This window comes from Protopterus annectens, chromosome 6.part0 (assembly GCF_019279795.1).
Source record: "Protopterus annectens isolate FY-2018-M chromosome 6.part0, PAN1.0, whole genome shotgun sequence".
NCBI classification, from domain to species: domain Eukaryota; kingdom Metazoa; phylum Chordata; order Ceratodontiformes; family Protopteridae; genus Protopterus; species Protopterus annectens.
Genome location: NC_056737.1, coordinates 1,869,791,067 through 1,869,818,217, shown reverse-complemented (window position 1 = coordinate 1,869,818,217; position 27,151 = coordinate 1,869,791,067).

Genomic DNA, 27,151 nt, shown 5'->3' with positions numbered 1-27,151 from the left:
GGAAAATATTAGGGTTCAGTCAAACACCCTAATAATGGGCGATTTCAACTACCCCACCATTAACTGGGAAAATTACTCATGTACCAACTCCTTCGCTCAACGCTTTCTGGAATTCATAAACTCCAATGCCCTGGATCAACTTATCCACACCCCCACCAGAGGCAACAATATCCTAGATCTGGTCATTACCAACATGAGTGAGTTCCACATCTGAAGTCAATGCCTCATTGGTCCAATCCAACCATAAGCTAATTACCCTAGATATCCACATCCTGTCCCCCCCCCCCCATTAAGGAAACCATGGTAAAAAATTTCTCCAAAGCCAACTTCATGCTTCTTAAGACAGAAGTGGTGAACTTCATGACACCCATGCAGATGGACAATACAGTTACCGCTACTGAATCCTACACAATTGCACTTTATAAGCACTTACATGAGTGCATGGATTGTGCTATCCCAAACAGAACCAAGACGCTATCCTCCAAAAAAGGAAGCCAATCTGGTGGTCCCCTGCCATAAACAAACTGTACAACAGAAGGAAGAAACTGTTGCAAAAGAGAGTATAATCCCACAAGTGGAGGAGCTCCCTGGTCAGCCTCAGTAAGAAGCTGCGATCCCTGATAAAATCCTCCAAAGCTAGTTATGAAAACAAAATTGCCACTGATTTTAAAGACAACCACAAAGCATTCTATAGCTATGTCAAAAATCTCAATGACAACACTCAGATCTGCTCGGAGTTACAGCACAATGGCACTAAATATACAGACCCAACTGATATTGCCAACATCCTGGCAGATAGGTTCAGTGCTAACTTTACCCCCTGTCACCCCCTAAAGAGCCCATCTCTATACGGGAAGAATGCAAAGTTCCTGTATTCAAGGCTGCACAGGTAAAAACCACACTCTCCAAAGCCAAGAACACAGCATCCATGGGACCAGACAACATCCCAGGCTGCGTTCTACATGAACTACAGAACGAACTGACACCCCACCTAAGTATCATGTTCAATCATAGCCTCACTTCAGGATTTGTGCCTGCTGAATGGTGCACAGCAATGGTTATCCCACTCCACAAAGGGGGGAGTCACCACGGACCGCAGGAACTTCCGCCCCATTAGCCTGATGAGCCTGGTCTGCAAGGCCATGGAACATATCATCATGGAACTTATAAACAAAGACATTGGTAATCTCCAAACTGTGGACCACACCCAATTTGGGTTTGTAAAAGGCAGATCATGTCTCCTAAACCTGATAGACTTCTTTGAAGCAGTCAACAAAGCCATAGACAAGGGTAAGGTGGTTCACACAGCCTATCTAGATCTTGCCAAGGCTTTTGACACCATCCCCCACTCTGGAATTATAGATAAACTCACTAAACTAGGTATAAATCCCTATGTCACAAGATGGGTTGCCAACTGCCTCACTGACAGAACCCACACTGTGAAAGTAGCAGACTCCAAATCCGACTTCAGACCAGTGACAATTGGAGTACCACAGGGTTCAGTCCTGGGTCCTCTCCTGTTTGGTATCTACTTCTGTGAAGTACAAGCTAACACAGAATTTCTTTGGCTAATGAAGTTCACAGATGACTGCAAACTAGGAGCCATAATCGAGACTCCTAACGATGTGGACATCCTACAAAAGGGCCTCGCTGAGACAGATGCCTGTTGTCAAAGCTATAGCCTCAAGCTCAATGCCAAAAAGTGCATTGTCATCCCCTTTGGTAAAAACTCTGTACCCATGAACTACAACATAGGCGGTAGTATACGTAACACTGAAAGTGTGATAAGAAACCTTGGGACATAGGTGGACAATAGTCTCTCCTTTGATAATCACATCACCACAGTAGTCAGAAAATCCTTCTACATGGCACACCTCATCACAAAAGTTTCTCATCCAGAAAAAAAGAGGTCATTGTTCCTCTCTACTCATCACTCATTAGACCCATTATAGAGTACAACACCCCTTTTGGTATGTACCTCACAAGACATCTACAACAACTGGAAAAGCCACAGAAATACCACACAAAGAGGATTACCATTCTCAAACAGATGCCCTACGCAGACTGTCTCAAAAAAAGTCCAGCTTTACTCCATTGCATATCATCTACTCAGAGGTGATCTCTGCCTAACATACAAAGCTATATCAAACCCAGAGCTGTTGGACATGCTCCACTTAAAGAAATCCCAATCCCTCTGAGCTATATGCTCTAGGGACCTAAACCTAGTCACCACAATAAACAGAACATGCCAGAGGGATAGATTCCTGTCCCAGAGACTTCCCATACTCTGGAATAAACTACCTATCTATATCAAACAAAGCTCCTCATTAGCACTCTTCAAGAAAAATCTTGATGATTAGATGGGAAATAGGAAATTCACCCCAAGGATCACCTCTGTGGCTCTGCTCGACAATGGCACAGGAAAATAATTTTCTTGGGTGGCAAAAGCCAGGGTACCTTTTTGGCTGGGCTTGTATAGGCCCCAGGACCGATAGCCTAGTACCTATCTATGAACCTATGAACCTATGAACCTATGAGAGTGCATTTTACAGGGGATGACATCATCATTGCGTTGCACAGAAGATGATGTTGGGAGAAAGGTCTAACACTGATTTGGACTCACCCTGCAATGTAAATGTTTCTGTATCATACTTATTCAGTCAGGTGAGCAGTACATAATGTCATATTTACACAATTCTATAAACAACCCACATACACAATTTGACTGTTGTGATATTAGAACCCCCTACCTATCTAGTTAAACAATCCAGAAGAGACAATACTTAATGCAAGCTTTATAACTACCACTATGGTGGCCAATGGCTTTGTGTATGTCAACAATATGTTATCTTGTGTTTTTATTGTACACCTATTGTAATTTCATTCTTATTTTTATAATATTGTACTGTTTATTATGAAGCTTTTCGCCCAGGACCTCTGCTGAAAATGGGCACCTGCCCAGTCAGACTTTCCCAGTAAACAAATGTAAAACAAAATAAAATATATAGTGTGTGAGTGTATTTTGTAGAAGATGAAATCAGTGTTTTGTTGCACAGGAGTTGATGTTGGGAGAAGGGTTTGACAATGATGTAGACTCATCGTGCAGTGTAAAAGTTTCTCCAGACTCCTATTTCAGTGAGGCCAATACTATGTAGGATCATATATACATAACCACATATGCTCTCCCACAATTTGACTGGTCTAGGATTAGACCCACCCCCTTACTTATCTAGTTTTACAAGCTGGTGAACAAAATATTTAATGCAAGCACCACAAAAGAAATCTCTCTTTTACAATATGACAGTGCAGTGTAGATAGGATTAGTTTCTCATTCTGTGTCAGAGAAGATATTGTGATGTTGAAGCTTATTTGCAAACCCATATTTGTTGAAATGAAAGATAACGTGCAAGTTTATGATCAATAGCACATACATACTGCTGATTTGGGTCAGCTAAGCTCTCATTAATATAAATTACAGAACTGAGACTGACATGTACCTGCATTCTGTATGTAAAACACACATATTTGTAAAACACAGGATGAACAATGAGGTAGTAATGGATCATCAGGTTATGATGATGGCATGCAAATTTTAATGAATGCTACTAATATTAGCAATGTTATGTGCTCATGCATGGGCAATCTGAACTGTCAATACCAAACAATTTTTTTTTGAATACACATTTTTATTGAATTTTTCATTATGATAAAATAACAATGATATCTGTAACATATACAAACAACATTCACAATCATGCTTAAAAACATGGCCATTGCAAGGGGTATAACAACAAGACAATATAACATAATCATTAACTATATATACACTATCTGCAAAAGAAGTCAAAATGTAAGTAGTTGGTTATTTTTGAGACAACAAAACTCCTAACTCTATAACAGATTTCTCAATCAGAGACCAGGAAGAGCTATTTGAAAATGTAGTTCATTTAAAATGCATATAGAAAATAGAAAATATTGGCATATTTGAATTAGTAGAAATAGGGGAATTAGTGGGTAGAGTCAAATTCTGTTTTTTTATAATATGGAGTGTACAAATATCGTAAAAAATGAATTGTCAGCTTAGTACATCAGTAGAAAAACTGTTTTTGTTAATATATTTTTTTCTTTTCATACCTGATGAGTTGATGAATTTGATTGATTTGAGGTATTTAATTGCCATATCTGAAAAGCTTCACTAATTTGTGGTGTTTAAGATTTTCACATTTCTGGTAATATATTGTTGAAGTAAAGTGAAACAATATATCATAACAAATAAATCCTGCTTAGAAATTGGGAAATTTGTGATATATAAAAATGGCAAAGTGCCATGTAATCATTTTCTGATTTGGCATTAATTTTTTAATGTTATTAAATAGCAGATGCCATAGATGTTTAAAATGTTTGCATTGCAAAAAATATGCAATATATCAGCAGTTACAGCTCCAGAACCTTCACAGGTAGCAATGCAATTATTAAAAAAAAACATGTTTTTGGCTGGGTCAAATAGGCATTGTTAAGAGTCATAAGCTTTACAAAATAAAGCTTTTTAAATGGGATATAGAATAAACTGTTTTTATAGAAATTCCTGTTTATTTATCTATATGTCTAGGCTCATATGTGATCCGAATGTTTGAAAAAAGATGCTTAATTTATGTTGAATCACACTCTTGTAAGCTTTTGAAGGAACATTTCTTTGAAGAACGGTATTGTGAAGTTGATTTAGAAAATAAATTGTATTTAGGTGCTGTTGACTAAATATATGTTTATTTCTTGTGATGTGCATGATGTGATTTATAATGGGCATATATCCCCTAGGGATTTGTAGATGAAGCCTAATCTGTTTATTTGTGTCTATTATCATGTTATCGAAATTTTACTACATCGAATCAAAAAAGGTCGAACTGTATTGATCGAAGTAGTAAAATATCGAATAATGTAAAAAAAAACATAAATCAATAAAAAAACTAACTAGCGTAGGCAGGGGGACTTGCCCCCGTGCACCCCCCACACACCCCTACTTAAATATACCAACTCCAAAACCACACTACCTTGAGGTAAATGGAAATCTCCCCCTTACAGAGATTTCCGTATACCTGTACAATGTTCTGAATTTTCGACATTGTCATGCCGACGATATCGTATTTGATAATGTTGGCTTATGACAACGTGAACTAGAACCATTTATTTGTACTATCTGCATGTTTGATGAGATCTAAAACAGAGCAGTTCTTTAGTTTAGGGTAATGAGATAAATCAATTCATTTATTATTTAATAATAGATTTGTTTTTATATGTACTTTTTGTAAACAATTGTAACAATCTTCTAAATCAAGCCCATTCATTAGATTTTTAAAATAATTTATGTTAGTCAAAATGAAGGATGGCTTTTGAATTGTTTTATTTGTTCCTGATTAAAGAAAAGGATTGCCCAAATATTGAACTTTTTTGTTTTTAAAATGTAATGCCATATTTGAACCTACAGAGGTTGCCATACTGAGTTACTGAAGTTAATGACTCTCCATACTCTAGAAGAATTGATGATTATATAACATAGTTTAAAGACTGGCAGGTTCACACCTCCTTATTGTTTTGGAATAGATAGACTGTTGTATTTAATTCTTGTAGATTTAAAGGACCAAATGAATAGTGCTAGTTTGATTTCTAGGGTGTCAAAAAAGGTATTTATTAGCTTGTGATTTAAGGATCTGAGGTAATATAACAACCTTGGAAAATATTCATTTTTACTATTGCAATTTGGATAGAAAGCAACATTTCAATGAGGTTCACGTTAATTTATAACATTATATATTTGACCAACATTTCATAATATTGTTTTCTAGCATATAGCTGTTAGTATGATGATAGGAAATACCTAAATAATTACATTGTTTATTAAATTTAATGCCTTCTAATAAATGTAAATCTAAGTAGTTGTAATTAAAATTATTAGGGAATAAAAAATACATGATTATATTCATTTTTTAAATGCATACACTGGAAAAGTCTTGGATAGTATGTCTAATTTTAGAAATTTCTGAGTTAACTCATTACATCTCAGTGATGCCTCCAGGTTCATCTGCAGATAACTCCTACTGATGCCTCTAGGCATCAAATATTGCTTGTTTATATTTGCATCAATATTTCCAAAACCATGCTATGTACAAGGTTTTAAAAGATTTTTATCTTAAATCTTACGCAATGGCAAACTCAACTGCATTGATATTTGACCTCTGTCTGGTGCAGATAAATATATATTAACTGTTGTTTTATGATATTAATTTATATAGATATAATTTTCACATTTTTCTAAATATCTCAACAAACAAGTAAGATGGACAGGACTCATTAGCCTCTTATGAAAGCTACACAGGGAAAATGCTACTGACAGTATGTGTGTAACTTGAGTGGTTGCTGAGATATTATAAGTTGTAGACAAAATATTACAAATGTAATAGTTACTGTGTTTACTTTGACTTATAACATTTGGTTTAAGACCTAGAACCTAAAGAATACCACCACTATAAAAATAGTTTGTGGTGAAGAGTTTGCCATTTATACTTCTTTCCTAATCTCTATGGTTCCAGAGATATGAGCATTTATTTGAAAGGTGAGGACATAATTTGTTTCTGAATAAAAAGGCTTAGGCTCTGCCCATTGAAAGCTACAGTGCAAATGTCCTGAGCTCATTGGAGTGAATGAGTTAAGATGGTTAAGCTAGACATCCAGGTTATCTGCAATGGCAGCATAGGGGAGATTAAAGTTAGACCCTTCAGGGAATCTGTAAAAATTAGAATGAGTAAATTTAAAAAGTAATGGTTCCATATGTAGGTTGAATAGAAGTGGGGATGGGGCAGCCTTGTCTGACCACATTTTTTTATGTAGATAGGCAAGGAAAGTTGTCTACTTATTAAAGGTCTAGTGGAGTAATTGTTGTATAATACCTTGATAGAGTTTATACAAGACTGGGGGAATCCAAATCTATTCAATGTTTCAAAGAGAAATTTGATGCTAACTCTGCCAAATGCTTTAGAGGCTTCTATGGATAGCACAAAGGAATTATTAAAAGGGTCAGTATGAATGTTAAGCAAAGTATGTAAAGTAATGGTATGGTCCATAGATTGCCTATCACATTGGAACCCAGACAAGTGGAGAGATGAGAGATGTTAATTTAATTTTTAACCTATTAGCAAATATGGTTGCCAGGATTTTTATATCTAAGTTTATGACTTGTATTGGTCTATAGTTGGAGGGATCTTTCAAGTTTTCATTCAGTTTAGGAATCAAAATAGTTTTAGATTGATTGAGATAGCGATCCTAATACAATTTTGAAAGATGTAATTAAATAGGATAAATAAGATGTTGGATATATTTTGTTCAAAATATATGTAAAATTCTACTCCATAACCATCTGGGCCAAGAAATATGTGTAGCTTCAGAGTATTAATAACCTTATTTACTTCATCCAACCTAATAGGATTTGCTAATAAAATTTTGTGGTAACTTTTTAATTCAGGAAATGTAATTGTGTTTAGATAATTAATTTTGTAATTTTTTGATATATTGCTTTTAGGGACAGGATATATCTTTTGATATATAGCATGAAATGCATGTAGTATGTCTTCATCTGTGGTAAGAATTGTACTACTGTATTAAATTTCATGACTGATTGTCGTTATTTTTATGTATTTTTAGTAATTTAGCCAAAAACTGTGAAGGAGCTTGAGCCCACTCAGAGTGTGATACAAGACTTTGTTTTCATACCATTGAGTAAATAGTTAATAGCTGATTTTGGATATCTTTAATTTTTTTGCTGAATACTTTCATTTGGTGGATTTAGAGCAAATGATTGCAAACATTTAATTCATTTTTTAGTTTCTTTTTTTTTCCTTTTTTTTATAAATTACAAAAAGCAATTCTTAATGTTCCAATGCAGTAGGGCTAAATAATTATGAATTGCGTGTGCCAAGGCTCTGTGTGGTCATATATCATTAGGGCTAAGTAATGATGAAGTATGTGTGCCAAGGCTCTATGTGGTTGTATATCATTTGCAAGTTTAAGTGCTGCAGTGTATGTAGGCCTAACTGTTCAAAATGATCAGTCAACCACACAGCTCACTGCAGTTCACTTGAATACATTAAGCAAGTTCCATGTAATGAAGAAATACAATCCAGTAACAACACTTATTTTTATTCAAAGTCTCTCTCTAAAACACAATGCTGAGAAACGCTGAGAAACTTATCTGCATGGATGTTGGCTAAGTATTAGTGCATGAATTATTACACTTTGAACTTGGAATGTTAAGTAGCAGTGTTCAGTGGTGCTCACTGCCAATCTTTGCAGAAATAAACAGCAGGGAGAAAATGTTGTGAATATTATTAAATGTAGAACAGGTCTGTTTTATGTGAACATGTCACATATATACACTTTGCTTGTTGGATTCTACTTTTCACATGTTATGGCCAAAGCTTAATTCAAAAATGAATTGTTGTGCTTGGCTCCACTTGTTTGCGTGACATTAGGCATCAAGCAAAAGGGTTTACTGCTCAAGGAAAATAAGTGAAAACTTTAATTTAATTATCCTTCTGTAGCACAAATGGGCTAAGAGTTGAGGTGTGGATGTCAACACTCTGGACAGTTCTGAGTGGAAAAAAATCCACATGTCACCTTTCTCTTTGACACAAGGTGTTAGCTCAGTGAGCTAAATGAAAAAGTAGAGTTGATACAGGGTTCATGTCCAATCCGCATGTCATCTTACAAAGGGTGTCAGAATGTGATTATCATACTTAATTTTGCTCCTGACTGTAAGAATACATACGAATGAGTATCCTAAATATGTTGATTACCAAAATTGTATTAGCATGTACAGTAGAAGCATTAGGTAGGTAGCAGTATTCATTACACATATCAACTGTAGCCTAAGTATACCTCAGATTATTACCTTAACTCTGTCCTCAAGAGGTTATTTGAATATATTCCAAGGGATTCTATTACAGGAGGTTTAAGGTATCATACAGGGAAAACTCTAGCTTGGTTAGGCTTTTCTTGTAGTTTTAACTAATTAGTTTGTCTGGGTGACCTTTTTACTTTTTGTGTTGGATATTAGTTTGGATGTTTTGCAGACACCTTAATGGTTATGGACATCAGCTGGGTGTAAAGACCCTATGTTACTTAAAGTACAGCCTAACAGTCCACTTATGCTGTGCTGATGAGGTCATAAGAAAGCCGAAACATACATGTCCACAGCTAGTGGGGTCTGGTTTTATTGGCCTGAATGTATCCACAAAGACTTTAAAAGAAACAGTAAACAGTCATGGACATTCAGAAGCTATGTAGCTTAAACACTTGATGTCCTTAAAGGGTCATTTGCATATATCCCATTGGCCTCTATTACAGGCAGCTTAAGGTATCACACAGTGAAAACTCTAGATTGGCTAGGTGTTTCTTGTAGTTTTTACTAATTGGTTTGTCTGTGTGACCTTTTTACTTTTTGGTTTGGATGTTAGTTGGGTTGTTTTGCAGACAACTTAATGGTTATGGACATCAGCTGGGTGCAAAGACCCCATGTTTCTAAAGTATAGTCAGTCCACTTGTAGTTTTTATCATAACACAGTGGACATATTGATATTTCTGCTAAGCCAACTGTGGCAATGTGATCTAAGGCAAAAACTCACCACATTTTAAAATAATACTTCAAATGCCATTTAGCAGCACATAGTACACTTACTTGATGCCAGACCTCAAAAAAATACTAAGGACTATAACTGATAAAGTAGAATGGAGTTAGACTGATACATAGGCAACACATACACATGACAGAGACTTATAAAAACAGGCATTAAGAATTTCATTTAATGCTGGATTCGAACCACTGTCAAGATCCAAAATTAAATTTAGAGACATAATCATTATCTCAACAATCCACAAAGGAAGCTTTGCTGCAGCCATCGCCTAATCACACCATTGCAGGTACAGTGATAACAGTCAATGGAAGATGGAGGTATTATTCTTCAGCAAAGTAACAACAGCATCAAAATGCCATAAGATGAAATTTACATCCATCAGTCTAATGATTAGTCAACAGTACAAAGGGGTGAGAGAAAAGGGATGGAGACAGAGTCAGATGGACAGACACATATCAAAGGTTGGTGTTGTTTATAATTAATGCACAACTTAATGGAGCATCCTCATTATTAATCTGTCATGCTCTGTATCATTAACTAATGGATCTGGGGATCAAGAATCTGTAGAAGAAGCAAAACATGATTAAGACATGAGTAGAATAATGGTGGTTTAGGGACATGGATGTGTTTGCAAATGTTTTTTTTTCAACAGTATTCACAATCTGTTCCGTAAAGGTCATAACTTGATAACAATTAAGATATATGTCATGAGACATATCATAGAAGTCTAACATCACAGTATCTGGAATCGAACCCTTGATGCTACAACCAAAAGGTAATATTCAGACAAGTGATCTATGTCAATACCTCACAAAGGAAACAGCCATTTCCAGCATCCAGAAGTCAAAGAACTTTTAGAGTAACTATTGCAAAGTGCTGCCTTTATTCTTTATTCCATTAGCACAGCATTTTAAGTACCTTGGCATGACGATAACTACCGCAGCTGATGGCAAAAGCTGCTCAGAGTTTGCCATAAGACATGAACAGTAATTCATCATCACTTTGCATTGGTGTATGATGTCAAACTCTGAGCAAATGCTGAGGACAAAAACTGAATGCTTTCTTATGGGCCATTTCCTGCCATATGTGATGTCTATGATTCAATTTTTTAAGTAGATTAAATATATGAAAAGGGGGTTGATAGGAAAGTAGGAAAATGGGGGAGGGAAAGCAGAGGAAAGACACAGGGGAAATAATAGAGGAATTTGCAGGAAGGTAGTGGTACAGAACCATAGTTATCCACTTTTTCACACCAATGGTAGATGGCAACAACAGAATAATATCGTAGGACTAATTGTGCCAAATCAAGTGTGTCAAGAAGACACATAGGTGACATGGAGAGCTATGTATTGGTTGATTTTTTTTAGGGGGGGGGACAGTGTCCATTTATTTTTTCTTTCAAAGAGAGAGGACTGTTGGGAAGGGGCTTAGGAATGTGAGTGTCAGATATGTAGGGCTGGTGAGGAAGCAGGTGTGGATTCACAAGACAGATGGATGGTGGCAGACACAAAATGTCAGGGAACACTATGGTTGGGTATAGATAGGGGACATTAGAGGTGCACCCACATCAAGCTTGATAACTGTGAGTACGTGGTCTCAGAACTGTCATAACTGTCTCCAGTCTCCTGCCTCAGTTTCCTTTGTTAGTGCTTGGCATGGCATCATTTTGACAATATGATGGGATACCTTTCCTAAACAGCCAATTCAGGCACTGAGGCCCCTTTCCATGATACCCTCCATCAGCCCTGTCAGTTTTTGCCTGGTGACAAAATCACCATCTCCACTACTACTACTCTGAGAGGATACCATTGCACCAGCTGGTGTGGCAGAGCTACCTGATGCAGATGGAGCAAGTAGGGCAGGGATTGTGAAGGAAGCACTGACAGCCTGAGACCCTGAAGTGCTGGGTGGCAGTGCTGCAACCTGTGGAGGAATGGCAGGCTGATCTCTATGACGAATGACATTTTTTTAACCAGAAATGTATGACAGCAGAACATTTTTAAGCCATATAAACTATTCCAAAACAAAATACAAAAGAAAAAAAATTGAGAGAGAAGGAGTGGGATGAGAAAAAAAAAGAGCGAGAATTAGATCCATGATATGTTCATAGGTTCATAGGTTCATACTAGGCTATCTGCCCGAGGGCATTTATAAGCCTAGCCCATCGTTTTGTGGCTTATGCCACCCCTTTAGTATGGGGAACTATACCCATTATTTTGCTGTGCCTCTGTCGAGCAGTGACACTGAGGTAATCCCTGGGGTATATCTGCGATCTCCCATCCATTGGTCAAGATTTCTCTTGAACAAGGCCAGCGAGGTGCTCTGCCTCACATGTACCGGGATTTTGTTCCACAGCATAGGGAGTCTTTGGGTGATGAATCTATCCCTCCAGCACGTCCTATTAATAGCCGTGTTGAGGTTTAAGTCTCCCACCCTTGTGGCTCTGATGGATCTAGATTTATTGAGGTGAAGCATATTCATCAAATCTGGGTTTGACATGGCCTTGTATGTTAGGCAAAGGTCACCTCTGAGCAAGCGGTAAGCGACTGAATAGAGCTGGAGTTCTTTCAGTCGGGCAGCATAGGACAGATTTTTGAGACCCTTTATCGTTTTGGTGAGGAACTTTTGTGGCCTCTCCAGCTGCTGCAAGTGTCGGGTCAGATACATTCCGAATGGGGCATTGTACTCAATCATTGGTCTGATGAGTGATGAGTAAAGGGAGACTATGACCTCCCTTGATCTAGATGAGAATCCCTTCATGATAAGGTGGGCAATGTAGAAGGTCTTCCTAACTACTTTAGCTACATGGGTCGAATGACAGACTACTATCAACCTGGGTCCCCAGGTCCCTGATAACTTCTTCTGTGCTCAGTGGATTGCCACCTATTTGGTAGCTAGGGGTAACCTTGTTTTTCCCAAGGGTATGACTATGCATTTTTTGGCATTTAACTTTAGGCCGTGGCTTTGGCACCAGTTATCCGTTTCTGTGAGACCCTTCTGAAGGATATCTGTGTCAGATGTGTTTTCTACTATGGCCCAGTTTGCAGTCATCTGCAAACTTTGTCAGCCATAACCCTCCTGTGTTTGCTTGTACTTGGAAAAGTAGATGCCAAACAAGAGTGGGCCCAGGACTGAGCCCTGTGGGACACCACTTGTGACAGGCTTTGAGTCTGACATGGCACCAGCAACTCTGACCCTGTGGGTTCTGTCACTCAGCCAGTTTGCAACCCATCTTGTGATGTATGGGTTAACATTTAAGCTGATGAGTTTTTCAATGATACCCGAGTGGGGTATTGTATCAAGGCCTTAGCCAGATCGAGGTAGGCTGTATGGACTGCCTTTCCTCATCAATGGCTTTGGTGACTGTTTCGAAAAAGTCAACCAAGTTTAAAAGGCATGATCTGCCTTTGACAAAGCCAAACTGGGTTGGATCCAAAGTCTGCAAATTCCCTATGTCTTTATTTATGAGGTCCATTATGATCCTCTCCATGGCTTTGCAGATAAGGCTTGTCAAGCTAATGGGCGGTAATTTCCAGGGTCTGTGGAGGCACCGCCTTTGTGAAGTGGGAGCACAGATGCAGTGCGCCACTCGCTGGGAATGTATCCAGAGGTAAGACTTTGATTAAACAGCTGTCCTAGCTGTGGGTTTAATTCCTCATTGAGTTCGTGGAGCACACAGCCGGGGACACCATCAGGTCCCATGGATGCTGTGTTTTTTGCTTTGGAGAGAGCAGTTCTCACTTGGGCGCTGGAGATGTTTGGGGGGCTGCACTCGTTTGGTATAGATATCTTTCCTTTTGGGGGGGAGGGGGGGGAGAAGTTTGCACTGAACCTGTCAGCCAGTATGTTGGCAATGTCTGTAGGATCAGTAATCTTCACATCATTTTGAACTAGTTCTGAGCATATCTGGGAGTTTCCTCCTAGGTTTCTAACATAGCTAAAGAAGGCCTTATGATTGTCTTTTGAGTCTTTAGCTATGTCACATGATTATACAATTTCACTACATACACGTTTATTATTATCCACTCTATATACCTTTGCCAGATCAAGGTATGATGGGAAGGGCTTAATCTGTTGTACCATTAATTAACTGCATGCTGTGATATCATAAATACAATTATTTATTTCAGTATTGCAATATTGCATATAATTACAATAGTTATTAGGTTTACAGTAAGACCTGATGCAAACAAACCCCATACCTCCCTGAGATGATTTAACCTGTCTTGGTGCATCTTCTTGTTTTCTGCAATGTCTTCTGCAGCTGCACAATGCAGAAGAAGAGCAGAAGGGACATGAAAGCATGATGACTACCAGTCTTGTCTGTCTACTGCATTTTGTATAATGGAATGCTGATGGGTCAGTATAATTTCACAGCTGAGAGATGTCAAAAATTCTAAACACATCCTTCCATCGGCTAACAAGGTCCTTCTTGTACCATTTCAGGTCGCGACAGTGATGATGACAATTCTCTTCAGTACATAGGATGCCAGTTGCACTGGAGACAGCATTGGCTAATCTGTTCCAAACCTCAGTCTTATACTGAGACTGAATATACTCCTCCTGCAGCAGCCTACAGCTGTAGCTCTTCATGAGGACTGCCACAAAAATCCTGAACTCTAAACACTCCACCTGTGTGCTCAAAATTTAGCCCCATCATCTCCCCTACTAGTCATGTTGGCAGAAGTTAAGCAGCAACTCTGTCTGGACTGGCACCAAATTCCAATCTTGCATTCAACAGCCAGTGCACAAAGATACACACTTATGCCAAGTGCATTTGCATGGTGGAAGGCAGAGACATATTGCCAAACAAAGAGGAAGGGATTTTATCAAACAGCAATGAAAGTATGACATGTGGCAGGAAGATTTGCCATGTGTGATATTCGACCTATTCAATATTTTTCCATTGGTCAACACTGACATGCCTAATTGCTTGGCTTGTAAGCCTTGGTCTTTGGAAGGTTAAACGGGATGACTTTGTACATCATTTTTTTGGAACTGAACACTGTATAAAGTTAGTTGTACAAGGAGGGAATTAAACCTATGGAATAAATAGTGCATACATTTCAAGGTAGTTTATTATTTCTCAGTGCTGAAGGAGCAATCCCTTTCAACTGTGTTCATTACAGATATACTGCATTCAGTATGACTAGAGATATACTTCAGACAAGCCTGCATATGTGTGAATTTAAGAAATCCTGAGAACTAGATTCCCATGAACAAGGCAGTAATACATTTTGTAAATATATATCAGATGGATAGCTTTTATGGGTGAGTAATGCAGGTTGGAGTATGATACATGCATACATATCACAACACATAGGGCAGGATTACCGAAGCTTCCGTGTAAGAGTTATAACTCATACACGGAGGCTGCAGTTAAACGGAGTGATGTCAGTATGCTCTGCATATTCATGAGAGCATTCTGAATCACACCTAAGGATAACACGGTCCTTGTAAGACAGTAGGGGGCGTGTCCGTAGGCCGAGCCCTGTAAGCAGACACGCCCCCAGAAGAGGAAAAGTGCCCAAAGTAAACACCCACGACAGAGTCCATGGAAATGTGAATAAACACAACACAACACATGCCCCCACAGACTACGAACATAAAATGTACAAATGAACATCTCATAATTTTTTTTTAAATTGTAAAGATGTTTAACTGTGAGTGCGCTCGTTTATGCTGGCGTGCCGTAGCGCAGCTACAGTTAGCAGTCAGTGGGAAAGCATATAAGAACTAAATATGCAAAGTAAGCCACAAAGCAATAGCATAGCGGTAGAGATGTTGGCTGAAGAGCAGGCATTCATGGTTCGAGCCCCCACAACACCAATTTTTTATTTTTAGCAAAATAAGCACAAAACAAGTCCCTGACAAATATGTACACATAAAATCACATTTTATGTAAAATGTAATGAAATAGCCCATTTATATTGAAGAAATGTGAGGTAACAAAACAATAAAAAATGCCAGATGTGCCCATAGCTGAGCTACAGTTTAACAGGGTGAGTGCATCTGCCCGTAGGTGAGCAGTTGTTTAACTGGTGCAAAATGAGTGCCCATAGCTGAGCAGTGGTTTAACACGCTAAAGCTATGTGCCCCTAACTGAGCTGAGTGTAATATGCATGCTGATAGCCAAATGAGGCTTAAACCAGTGTACCCTGTTTGCGCAGAGCTGTGCAACACGCAAACAAGGTAACCGACAGGCAACGTTGAGCAAGCCGTATCAAAACTGCCTTTACACAGACATACCTCTCAGCATGTCTAGACAGTCATAAAAAATAAAAAGTAGTGGCCAGGTTCGAACCCAGGATACTATACACCATAGTCAAGGTACCAAACCACTAAGCCATGACAACAGTACCTATAAATGCAATAATAGCTAATATATAGGAATGAATACAAACTGGAGCATGACAATGCAGGTTTACTGAAGTTGATACAATTCCAAAATGGCCAATCACAGATATGTGCGGGAAAAACGGACTATATAAGCCCCATAGGTGGGAATACACAGCCTAAATGATTGTAGAACTGAACTGCAGGCAGAATGACAGGAGTAGGAGAGGGTAGTTGCTTTCGAGCACAGAGGTGGGGCGTTGAGGAGTCCAGGTACATGGTCTGGCTCCTAGTCCACAATCATGAGGCCCAACTCATGTAGGGTCAGGTCCTCTGGGGAGCATACAGGGCTGAGGCATGGGACCGGTTGGCTCATGATCTCACCAGTGCCACAGGGATTCCAAGGACTGGTGAGCAGGTTCGTCACCACCATGCGGACCTGAAGAGACACAAGCAGGACCAACTGAACCTTTGGATCCAGGAGGCCCGGCAAATGCCCAACACCCCACTACTGAGTAAGTTACATTTAATTATGTATGTAAGAAATTAAACTAGCTGATATTATGGAGATGTGTATTCCAATATTACTTCATTTATATTACAGCTGCAGGTGTCCGTTATGCAAACCGCAGAGCCTATGGCGATAGGCTGGTGCGGTTGCACCACCAGGCAGGTCAGTAATCCACTACCAGTAACTGTAAAGAAATATAAAAGTATGACAGTCAGCAAAAGAGTGCAGTGTAGTCACTAAGGAATAAAATGTGCAAGTAACAGTGTGAAAGTGTCTGCAAGTATTGCTTGATTACAAAAGTGTGTTGCTGCCTGTAAGCCAAACAGAAAAATGAAAATGTCTGACATAAATTCTGAAATAAAAATGCCCCACCTGTAAGAAAATAGTACACAACCTGCAGCAGGCTGAAAAGTATAGCTGCAGAAGATGATGAAATCACATGTGTGAAATATATCCCTGTTGAAATACTGAAACATGACAGAAGTGAGACTGCTGGAAAGGATTGTAATAACTACAGGTAAAACATGTCAAAAAAGCCTAGAAGTAAGTACCATCCTGAATAGTAAAATGAAAGCAAGTGAGAGAGTGTGAGAAAGTGTCATGAATCCAGCAATACAGTAGTAATAACCCCTGAATAAAGTATACTGCAGTCAAGACAGAATGAAATGCATGTGAGAATCAAAACCAAACAGCGAAATCTGTTCAAAGTGTTGCTGCATCTGGAATGTGTATCCCAAAATCTGGATATGTTGCTCTCAGTCTGCAATATGCAGATAGGATGATTGTCTGATATACCAAACATCCACACTTGTCTACAGCTATATAAAGCAAATGTAGCAGGATGATGTAGCTGAACAAAGCTAGATATGAATGTGTATGAAGAACAATAAAATGTATATTGATGTTGCAGTAACAGTCCTATCACCAAGTTGAAATAGTTATCATATAGGAAACTGTAGTTAGAACAGTAGTGTATATATATCTGTAGCTATTAGAAATGTACAGCATATGTATTGGTATTTGAAGGTGTTAATATTATTTTCTTCACCCCACCCTATAACCACATATAACCCATTCCATGTGAAAATGGTATGTGCAATCACAATTAACACCCCTGGACGTTTGTCCTGTTGGGTCATATATATTTGCATGTCCGTTGATGCATCTGCCCTGTTCATACATCCAAACCTGATGGCCTGCTGCCATCAATTAACCCTGCATGTTGTTGGACTGTGTATTGCTGTTCAAATTATGCATGTGTTATGCACGCTGTTCAATGGTGTGAATATCTGGATGTTTGGTTAATGGGAATACTAATGCATGCTGTTACAACTAATTGTGAATGGTAGTATATGTCACTAACCCAAACTGTCATGACATAATGCAAAACATAGGATGACAGGGAAGGCGGGTTCCAGCGGACACACCTCTTCCACCTCATCTGGCGAGTGCACCTGGCACTAGTGCCGAGTCTGGACTCTCCTCCGGTGGCCCTGTGCCACCTGTGGATGGAAGCGTTGCAGGGGATGGGGCTCGCCCCCCCCCTCTGCAAGTGTGGCCAGAGGAGAACCACCACTCACCCTCTGTAGCGTCCGGACTGTGGTGCGTAGGGAGATTTGGAACTCTGTTCTCGAGCCCCTACACCAGCTTGAGGCACGGGTGGCACATCTTATGGGCATGCCTGTTGCCTGGCCTTCACAGCCCCCAACACAGCCCCGTCCTGGGCAGTGAAGGAACAGTGGCAACTGCCTATGGGTGGGGATATCAGTTCCACTGTTGCCATCTGTGGGCTCATGGGCTCTGGATAGCCAAACCTCCGTCCCCGTCAATTGTGTAACCCCCCCACACGTGTCATACACTGCCCCTGTATGCATCTTGTTTGTCTTGTCTGTTTACCTACCCAACCTACCTCCCCAGCTGTACCGACGTCCTTCACCTGACATACCACTCTCACCTGAAAAAAAAAAAAAAAGGGCACTCTGTACCCACAAAAAAATTATGCCCCATACATAGCTGCCCATTCCACACACATGTCTGCTGGACATGGAATCTATCAATTAAAATGGCTGTACAACAAGTATTATTGTTGTCCTGACACCTCTCTCAGGGGTGGAAGGTTTCAAATGTCACACCAAATTACATACATATGCACAGCTGTTGCTGATGAAGAAATGGGCAGCTATGGGCCTTACCTACATCCCTCCTGCAAATCCCAAGCTTGTTTCCCTACTGTCTTACCCTCTTTGTGACCCCTTTTTCACCACTTTTCTGTCTCCCCATTTTCATTTCTTTCAAAGAAAATAGCGCGGGTGTGCGCCAGAGTAAGCACTGGTAAGCGGTTGTAAGCGGGTGTGCGTGGAGCTAAACGCCAGTGCGCATGCGTGAGCTCCATGCAAACCAGCGCTAACCTGGTTACAACTGCTTAAAAGTGCCTTAGTCACTTTGATTGACAGGTCCTGTACTCGGTTCAAAAGCAAAATAAAATCCCACTGTTAGTCTCGAACCCAGGACCTTGGAAACACTAGTCTGTATGACCTACCCCTAAGCCATGACTCTTATACAAGAACATTGTGCTAAAATAAATATAACATGTAATAGTAGGGATGAATGTAAAGGGAATATAGGATGTGTAGTACCCAAAGCATGTCATGTAGAATTACTGTCAAATCTACTGGATTCCCATAATAGTAGTGTGTGAACAGAAACAGCCATGCTAATTGTTAGCTTGTAGGTAATAATGTCAATTAAAGTACATATATAAATGTATGTATATGTACATATATATATATATAAATATATATCTATATATAGTTGTAGGTGTCACTGTGCATACACACTTACTACAGGGAACAGGAGAGAGGAATGGAGAAATGTGAATCTACAACACAGCCTGAATCATGAGAGAGATACTAACCTTTACACTCACAGAACAGTGTCCACAGCATGCCAGCATGATCCCCGCCCTTACAATCTGAAAGGGCAACGCCTATCCCACATACCCTTTTATAGCACTGACCTAAAATCACAGTGAGAACTGCAATCAGTACACAACTGGCTGTATGCAATTAGCAAATGCTGGCTTACAATTGGTGCAGAGGCCATCACATGGACCTATGCAGATACCTACAAAAGCATCCAGTACTAACACTCCATACATGCAATACATTCATTGCACTGTCTGGAAGCAGACAGAGGGAGAGAGAAAACTGAGAGAGAGAGAGAGAGAGAGAACAAAAAAAAAAACCTACACACTGTGACTCTAAGCTGTCAGCAGTGACAGTAGCAGCAGCAATCAGAAGCAGTGGTAACGCAACCAGCTGCAACAAACACAGGTAATGCAAAGTAGCAGGTTAATAGTGTGCATACTGTGAACCCTCCAAATGTGTCATAGGTCTGTATCTATAGGTATGTCCATGTGATATGTTGTGTGTACGTAGTTCCACCAAAAGGGGATGACCATACATTACATGTCAATTAGTCTTAGGCCATGATCCTGGCAGCAGTTGTCTGTGCGTTGCCCTCAGCAATGGCTGTAGTGACTGCTTTGAAAGGTCAGCCAGGTTCAAAAGGCAGGATCAGCCCATCACAAAGGCACACTGGCTGGGAACAAGTGTCTGCAGGTACCTGATATCACTGCATATGCATCCCATACTGCATAATTCCATAGCTTAGCAGACCAGGCCGGTTATGCATATGATGTGGTAGTTCCCAGGGTCAGTTGAGGTGCCTCCTTAGTGGTGTGGGACCACTGTCACTGTATGCCACTGTCCAGGTACATATCCTGCAGTACGGCCAAGATAAATTATCAGTGTTATATGCGGTTGTATGTCCTCTTGGAGTGCAGGTAGCACACATCCAGGGATACCATGAGGTCACAGTGATGCTGTGTGTTCTGCTTTGCTGAGGGCAGCCCTCACCTGGACATGTGAGATGATAGGGAGGTTACATACAGCTGTGATAAATATTTCAACTGGTGGGGGAGAAGGAGGGGGGATACGTGCACCAAATCTGTCTGCAAGACTGTTGCCAATATCCGTGTGTTTGGTGAATGTTAAGTAGGTGTGTATTAACACAGAGCATATCTGAGGCATGTGGTCCATATGTGTAACATAACTGAAGAAGGCCTTGTGGTCATCCATAGTGTTTGCGGCCATTTCCCTCCCAGAGTAGGCCATGGCCGTTGTTATAAGGGACCGTAGCGTAGTACCAATGCTGACCACAGATGACCTTCCCTTAATGTGAATGTGCTCTGTCCTGCAGTAGCCTCCTGCTATTGTTATACAATCTGCCTCTGTCTGGGGTCCACCGGACAGGATGCCTAACCTTTGTGCATAGGGTCTGGGTTAGAAATGTGTGTGCAAGTTCCATGCAATCTGTGGCATGTCCATGGTAAGCATTTGCAAAGGGGTCAGCAGTGTGGGTTGTGGCTTCCACTGGCCCAGTGTGCTGCATGGATACCATTTCAGTCCCAGCAAGTGAATAACTGTCTAATCACATACATATCAAAGTAGTCTACTGTGCTGGTGGGATATGTATATCCAGGCTGAGTAACTTCTGTCCACATCACAGTAGTGGATGGCGTCCCACATACAGTACCTTGGGATGAACCCCCAGAGTGAGGTTGTGCATTGGACCTGTCAGTGTGTGCTGACCGATGGGGCATGCTACTATGTTGTGTGGAATGTGGCAGGTATTGTTGCACAGGTGTTGGCTGAGCACTGATATCTGGCCATGTACCTGTGTATCCACCATGACACACACACATGCAACATATGGGAGTAGTAGTATATCACTACACATGAATATCATGTATAGTATGTGTGTCATATATTGCTGACATAGTCAGCTGATATCCTGTTTGTGTTCTCTTCCAGGGAGATGGTGCATCAGCATAATCCTGCCTACTCTGCAGTGGAAGACAAGGAGATCCACGAGAGCCTGGTGCTGGAGTATGACATCCTGTTTTCCCGCACCAGTCAGAATCAGCAGGAGAGGGCTGCACTGTGGCAAGACCTTGTCCGTAGGGTAAATGATATTGGCACACATAACAGGACATATGAGCAGGTACGACATCACTGCAGTGATTTAATCCAAAGTGTCTGTCAGCGTGCATCAGATATCCACAGGCAACAGGTTGCCACAGGAGGTGGGGTGGCCACACATCCCCCCCTCACCAGACTGGAGGGGCTACTCCTAAGTGTAGTGGCTCCAGCCCCAGAACAGCAACAGCAGTACACCTGCATCATGATGGAGGCTGGATCCACACAGCAGCACGACATGGAGCGTGCAGGTAATATGCCATATGTACACTTGACTGTTCTGTACACTGTTAGTTTATGCATGTGTAAGGTGTGTCCGTGGTATGTATCTGTCATCATAGTATGTAATTGTGCATGTGTGATACTGGCAATATCAGCAGCTGACGTGTGAAAGGCAACTGGTGTACTACTGCACTGTATCATATGCAATATCAATGGCACAGTTGTGCCCACTGACATTAATCTCATCATTTCTGCAGGTCCCTCCGGGGTTACAGCAAGGCAGGCCATCCATGCTGGTGAGTGTGTTTAACATAACCTATAATAGTCCTGATAATGCTAGTAACAGTAGTGTAACTCAGTAGTGCTCTGTGTGTATACTGCGGGGTGTGCATGTGTGCATGTGTGCAGGTGTGCCTGTGCCCATGTGTGCATGTGTGCATGTGTGCAGGCGTGCCTGTGTCCACGTGTGCATGTGTGCATGTGTGCATGTGTGCCTGTGTCCACATGTGCATGTGTGCCTGTGTGCATGTGTGCCTGTGTGCATGTGTGCCTGTGTCCATGTGTGCATGTGTCCATGTGTGCATGTGACCACGTGTGCATGTGTGCCTGTGTGCATGTGTGCCTGTGTGCATGTGTGCCTGTGTGCATGTGTCCACGTGTGCATGTCTGCATGTGTGCCTGTGTCCATGTGTGCATGTGTGCCTGTGTCCATATATGCATGGGTGCATGTGTCCATGCGTGCATGTGTGCATGTGTGCAGAAGTGCATCACTGGTAACAATGTCTGGAGACTGTAAACTGTGTTTCCTGTCTTCCTCCCACAGGTTCTGGTGCTGCTCTGGTGACCTGCAGCAGGGAACCTGAATCTTGTGCCACTGGTACTGGTAATGATGATATTTGTGTAATGGTACAGGAAGGTGTGTCAGGGTCCACCATTGGTCAGCCAATTGACAGTACACAGCTGTCAACCCCATCATTGTGCACAGTCATCCTGCCAGTACATCCTTTGTCACCATTGTCCCTAGGTGATGGACAGGATACAGTGGGCATAGACCAGGGTAATGTGGTACCTGTGGCACATGAGTTCCCACACAGCAGCCATGGGCAGGGTCCTCCGATGGTACCACACAGACAGTTGCCCATGTGTTCTCATGGGAGCATCTGTGGGCATACTGCCTCTGGCCGATGTGCCCAAAGAGGTCTGTCAACCTCAGCTATGTTTCAGACTGTCATGCAGGCACAGTCGCGTATGGAAAGGTACACCAGACAGGGTCTGAGGGAGCTGAGAGCATGTCGCACAGCCATGACAGACAGTACGCGTGACATTGCGGATGCTATCCGTAATTTCACCGATGTCATAGACAGACGTTGTGGGGACATATTACAGGAGTTCCACAACCAAATGTCCATGAGCCAGGGCAATGGTGGGCATTTGCGGTGTCGACGTGGCCGTATGCCAGCAATAGCAGCAGCTGGCAGTCGGCGTGGATGACAACAGGCTCGCGCACGCCCCCATAGTGCCAGCAGCAGCCCCAGCAATGCTGGGTCTGTGCTGTCATCGGAACGCCCCAGGAGACCACGTGCACATGGCTCTGGACAGTCCCAACAGGGACCTGTGTCCAGTCAACACACTCCCGCTTCTGATGACAGTACCCAGTCTGGCTTAGTACTGGATACAGTCCATAGCACCCCTGCCAGGCACAGGTACCATGTCCGTGCCCACAGACACTGATCTGTATGACCTGCCAGGTACAGTTTGTGGCTGTCCACAAACCCCTGTATATGGCAGCCATGAGGTGGAACTGTGTGCGTGCATACACACATTTGAAATGTTAACACCTAGGGTGACCACATACACGCACACACTGCACCAACACTGCCCCACCCTGTACTGCTGCCCCTCACCAACACACATACACACACATGTCAATTGGTGGTATCAGTGGCTGACTCAGGCATACCTAATTCACACCCTGTGCATATGATGATACTGTGCCACCTCCTGCAATCTCCAACATCATTGCAGGAACAGGTAAACACGTTGCTGATGCACAGGGTGACTACATAGAAGTGTATTAGTAGTATCATGTTGGTAACAGTACAGTGTGCTGCTATGACTGTGTGTATATCCCAGCATGCCCCCTGCAGTAACTGTATGAATGTCCTGAATTGTTATCTGCACCCATAGTACATACCAAAGTGTAACAGCTGCACATAATTGCATGCCAGTGGTAAGGTTGTCAACAGATAGCCGCATACATAGGTAGCACAGGGGGGAACCTAACGCAAGTAGTGATATGCAATGGTGGACATGTACAGTAATGGTGTCAAGTTGCCCACAATGACTATGCAATGTGGATGTTCGCGCATGTAGATATGTGTGCAGTACCAATGTAATCCAAATCACAAATAACTATGACATAATATCAGTTCTACCATGGGCATCTGCACTGTGTATTCCTGGGTACATGTTGATAGTGCCTACATATTTGCATTGTTACTTACTGTTATTGTTACCCCTTCTTTGTTGTACAATGCACTACTTCCAGCCCTGCTTACTGTAGCTTTGTTTGCATGCATGTTCGCTTGGGGTTCCCTGGAACACTGCTTACACCTGCAATGCAGAGTTACAGTGCTTCTGTAGACTCCTAGTGACATCTGCATAGCGTACGATATATATGTCAACTTTACACATAACAGAACGTCACTGTCTATCCTGTACGCATGTACGTTGCCTGTGACACATTGCACATGTCTTACCTGGCATTTACCCATGTGTGCAGTCATATATGCCAGTGCTATGAAACAGTAGCGGTACACCCACACATACACACCTTCTGTATGTTGTTCCCCATTGGCCCTATGTGTTGGTACTCACCATGGCAATCACACTACTAGGGTAGCATGTACAAAGGTAACCTGTGAATCACCTCTATGGTCCAGTTGTGGTTTATGTGAGTCATGTGGCAATGTCACAGCTGCCACATGTATGCAGTCAGCCATCACCCTTGGCCAGGAACGTACAACACATGAGTGGGATGCCACCACACACTCCATACTAAGAAAGAAAACCAGAACAAATACAGACCAGCAGTGAGACTCACAGGAGGCAACCAACTTGAAACAAATCACACACCAAATTGACCTAGGTTTCGTCTTTATTAGACTTCTTCAGAATACAAATGATAAAAACCACACTCCTTTTATATAAAACACATGATGATGACATCATAGATCAATTAATGCAGAAGACCAGCCTTCAAAATAAAAGCAACAGTGACAACATAAGTAAAAATTGCAAAAAACCATAATGAATACAACCAAATAAGCTCACATGAATAAACAGTAATCATAAAACCAATAATTTGTGTGTACATGTACATGTGTATGTATATATTTTAATAAAGAAAAAAGAAAAAAAATATATAAAAATGTAATAAAAATCACCACCACACAACCAATCTGGGGACTGAGCTCTCTGAACCCAGTAATGCCATACCCTGTCAGGTGGCATGTCGTATATACTACATCCTGGACAAACTTCAACCACAATCCCTGCTGCTACTATTGATAAAACCCCTGAAGATGTTTCTGATAGTTTTGACCAATTCTTTACTGAGACATTTCAAGCCCTAGCTAGCCATCTACCTCCTAGCTCCCCTGGTCCTGAAAGTAGCACCCCTAGAAACCTACTTGCGTTCAGCTGCCAACCAGTCGCCACTTCACTTCTGCGTACCTTGATTGAAAAAGTGAAACCCACTACACTTTCTGCTGATCAACTCCCTGCCGTGTACCTAAAAAATCAGATGATGCTATTGCTTACCCCGTCCCAAAACTAATCAAACGAACCATGGTAGAATCTAAATTTCCCACCATCTGAAAAATATCCTATGTAATCCCACTTCACAAAGGAGGCAGCTCTACTGAATTCTCTAATTATAGGCCAATAGCTATACTCTCTCCACTTGCAAAGATTATGGAAACTTTATTCATAGACCATTCCTGCACCACCTAATCCAAAATTGCCTTATGGCAGACACTCAGCATGGCTTCCGTCCTCATCACAGCACTACTTCAGGCCTCCTAGCCTTTACTAACACCATAAACCATACTTGAAACACTAATTATATATCCTCAGCCCACTTTTTGGATCTTTTCAAGGCATACGATATGGTTGATCACCAACTTGTAATCCACACCCTGCAAACATTCTATCTAGATACTGGAGCCTTCCAATGGTTTCAATCCTACCTGCATGGTCGACAGCAGGCTGGCCTCTGGCAAAACAAACTCTCTAACCTTCTACCTAACACCCTCAGAGTACCACAAGGCTCTATACTAGGGCTCTTGCTGTTCTCCATCTTCATTAACAACCTTTATACTGTCATCCCAAAAGTCAGCTGTATCCAGTATGCTGAAGACTCTACTCTGATCTGCTCAGCCACATCTCCAGTAGAGTTATGGTCAGCTACCCAGACCACCTTTAATACAATAAAAAACTGGCTTTCTGAACATTGTCTGATCCTAAATCCCAAATAAACTAAACTGCTGTTATTTCACCAACACGTAGATGTACCGCTTTCACCTTTACCATAACATCAACTGATGGCACAATAATCTCCCCTGACCCATCTACTAAACTATTATGTGTCATCATAGACAATAATCTCAAATGTGACCTACATGTTAACCAAATTATCAAAGCCATCAATAAAAAACTAGGGTCACTTTACAGAATAAAACCAAGATAGTGTGGAAATCCAGGAAAAGCTTGTGGCTAAAAAACAGGTTTATTGAACAAAGTCTCAAAATGCACACCAAACAAACTGGCACAGGTGAAGATGAATTAAACTTCACATCCAAAAAAATCGCATATTATAGTTCTCTTTTTTGTCAAAGGTTATTTGTCGTTTTAACCAACAATTCAGATCCTTAAAAGGAGAAACAGTACCTTTATTTTTGTCTGTACCATGCCCTAGGTTAGCATGCTTATCTTTCGTCTTAGCAGAAGTAGTTTCCCCTCAACCGGCTTCCTTCAACAGGCATGGGGTATCTGCTGCATTAAAACTACTGGCTTCATCGGTCTCCACTGATCCAGTACCTTTGCGCGCACCTAACGGTTCATTAACTGTTGCTTCAGTGGTTTTCCTCTTCTTGCTGTACGACCCTTCGGTCCCAGGAACAACATTTCCGATGTTTGAATTCTGCACAGCCAGTAATGAAGAGGCCACCGGCATGAGGAGATTAATCAGCTCAGTAAGCTGTCCAACCAGCTTACGTGTCAGCCCAAGGTCTTCCTGTTGCGTATTTACAGGGACTTCCTGTATTTCCATAGCGCAAAAAGAAACTCCAAACCAACAAAGG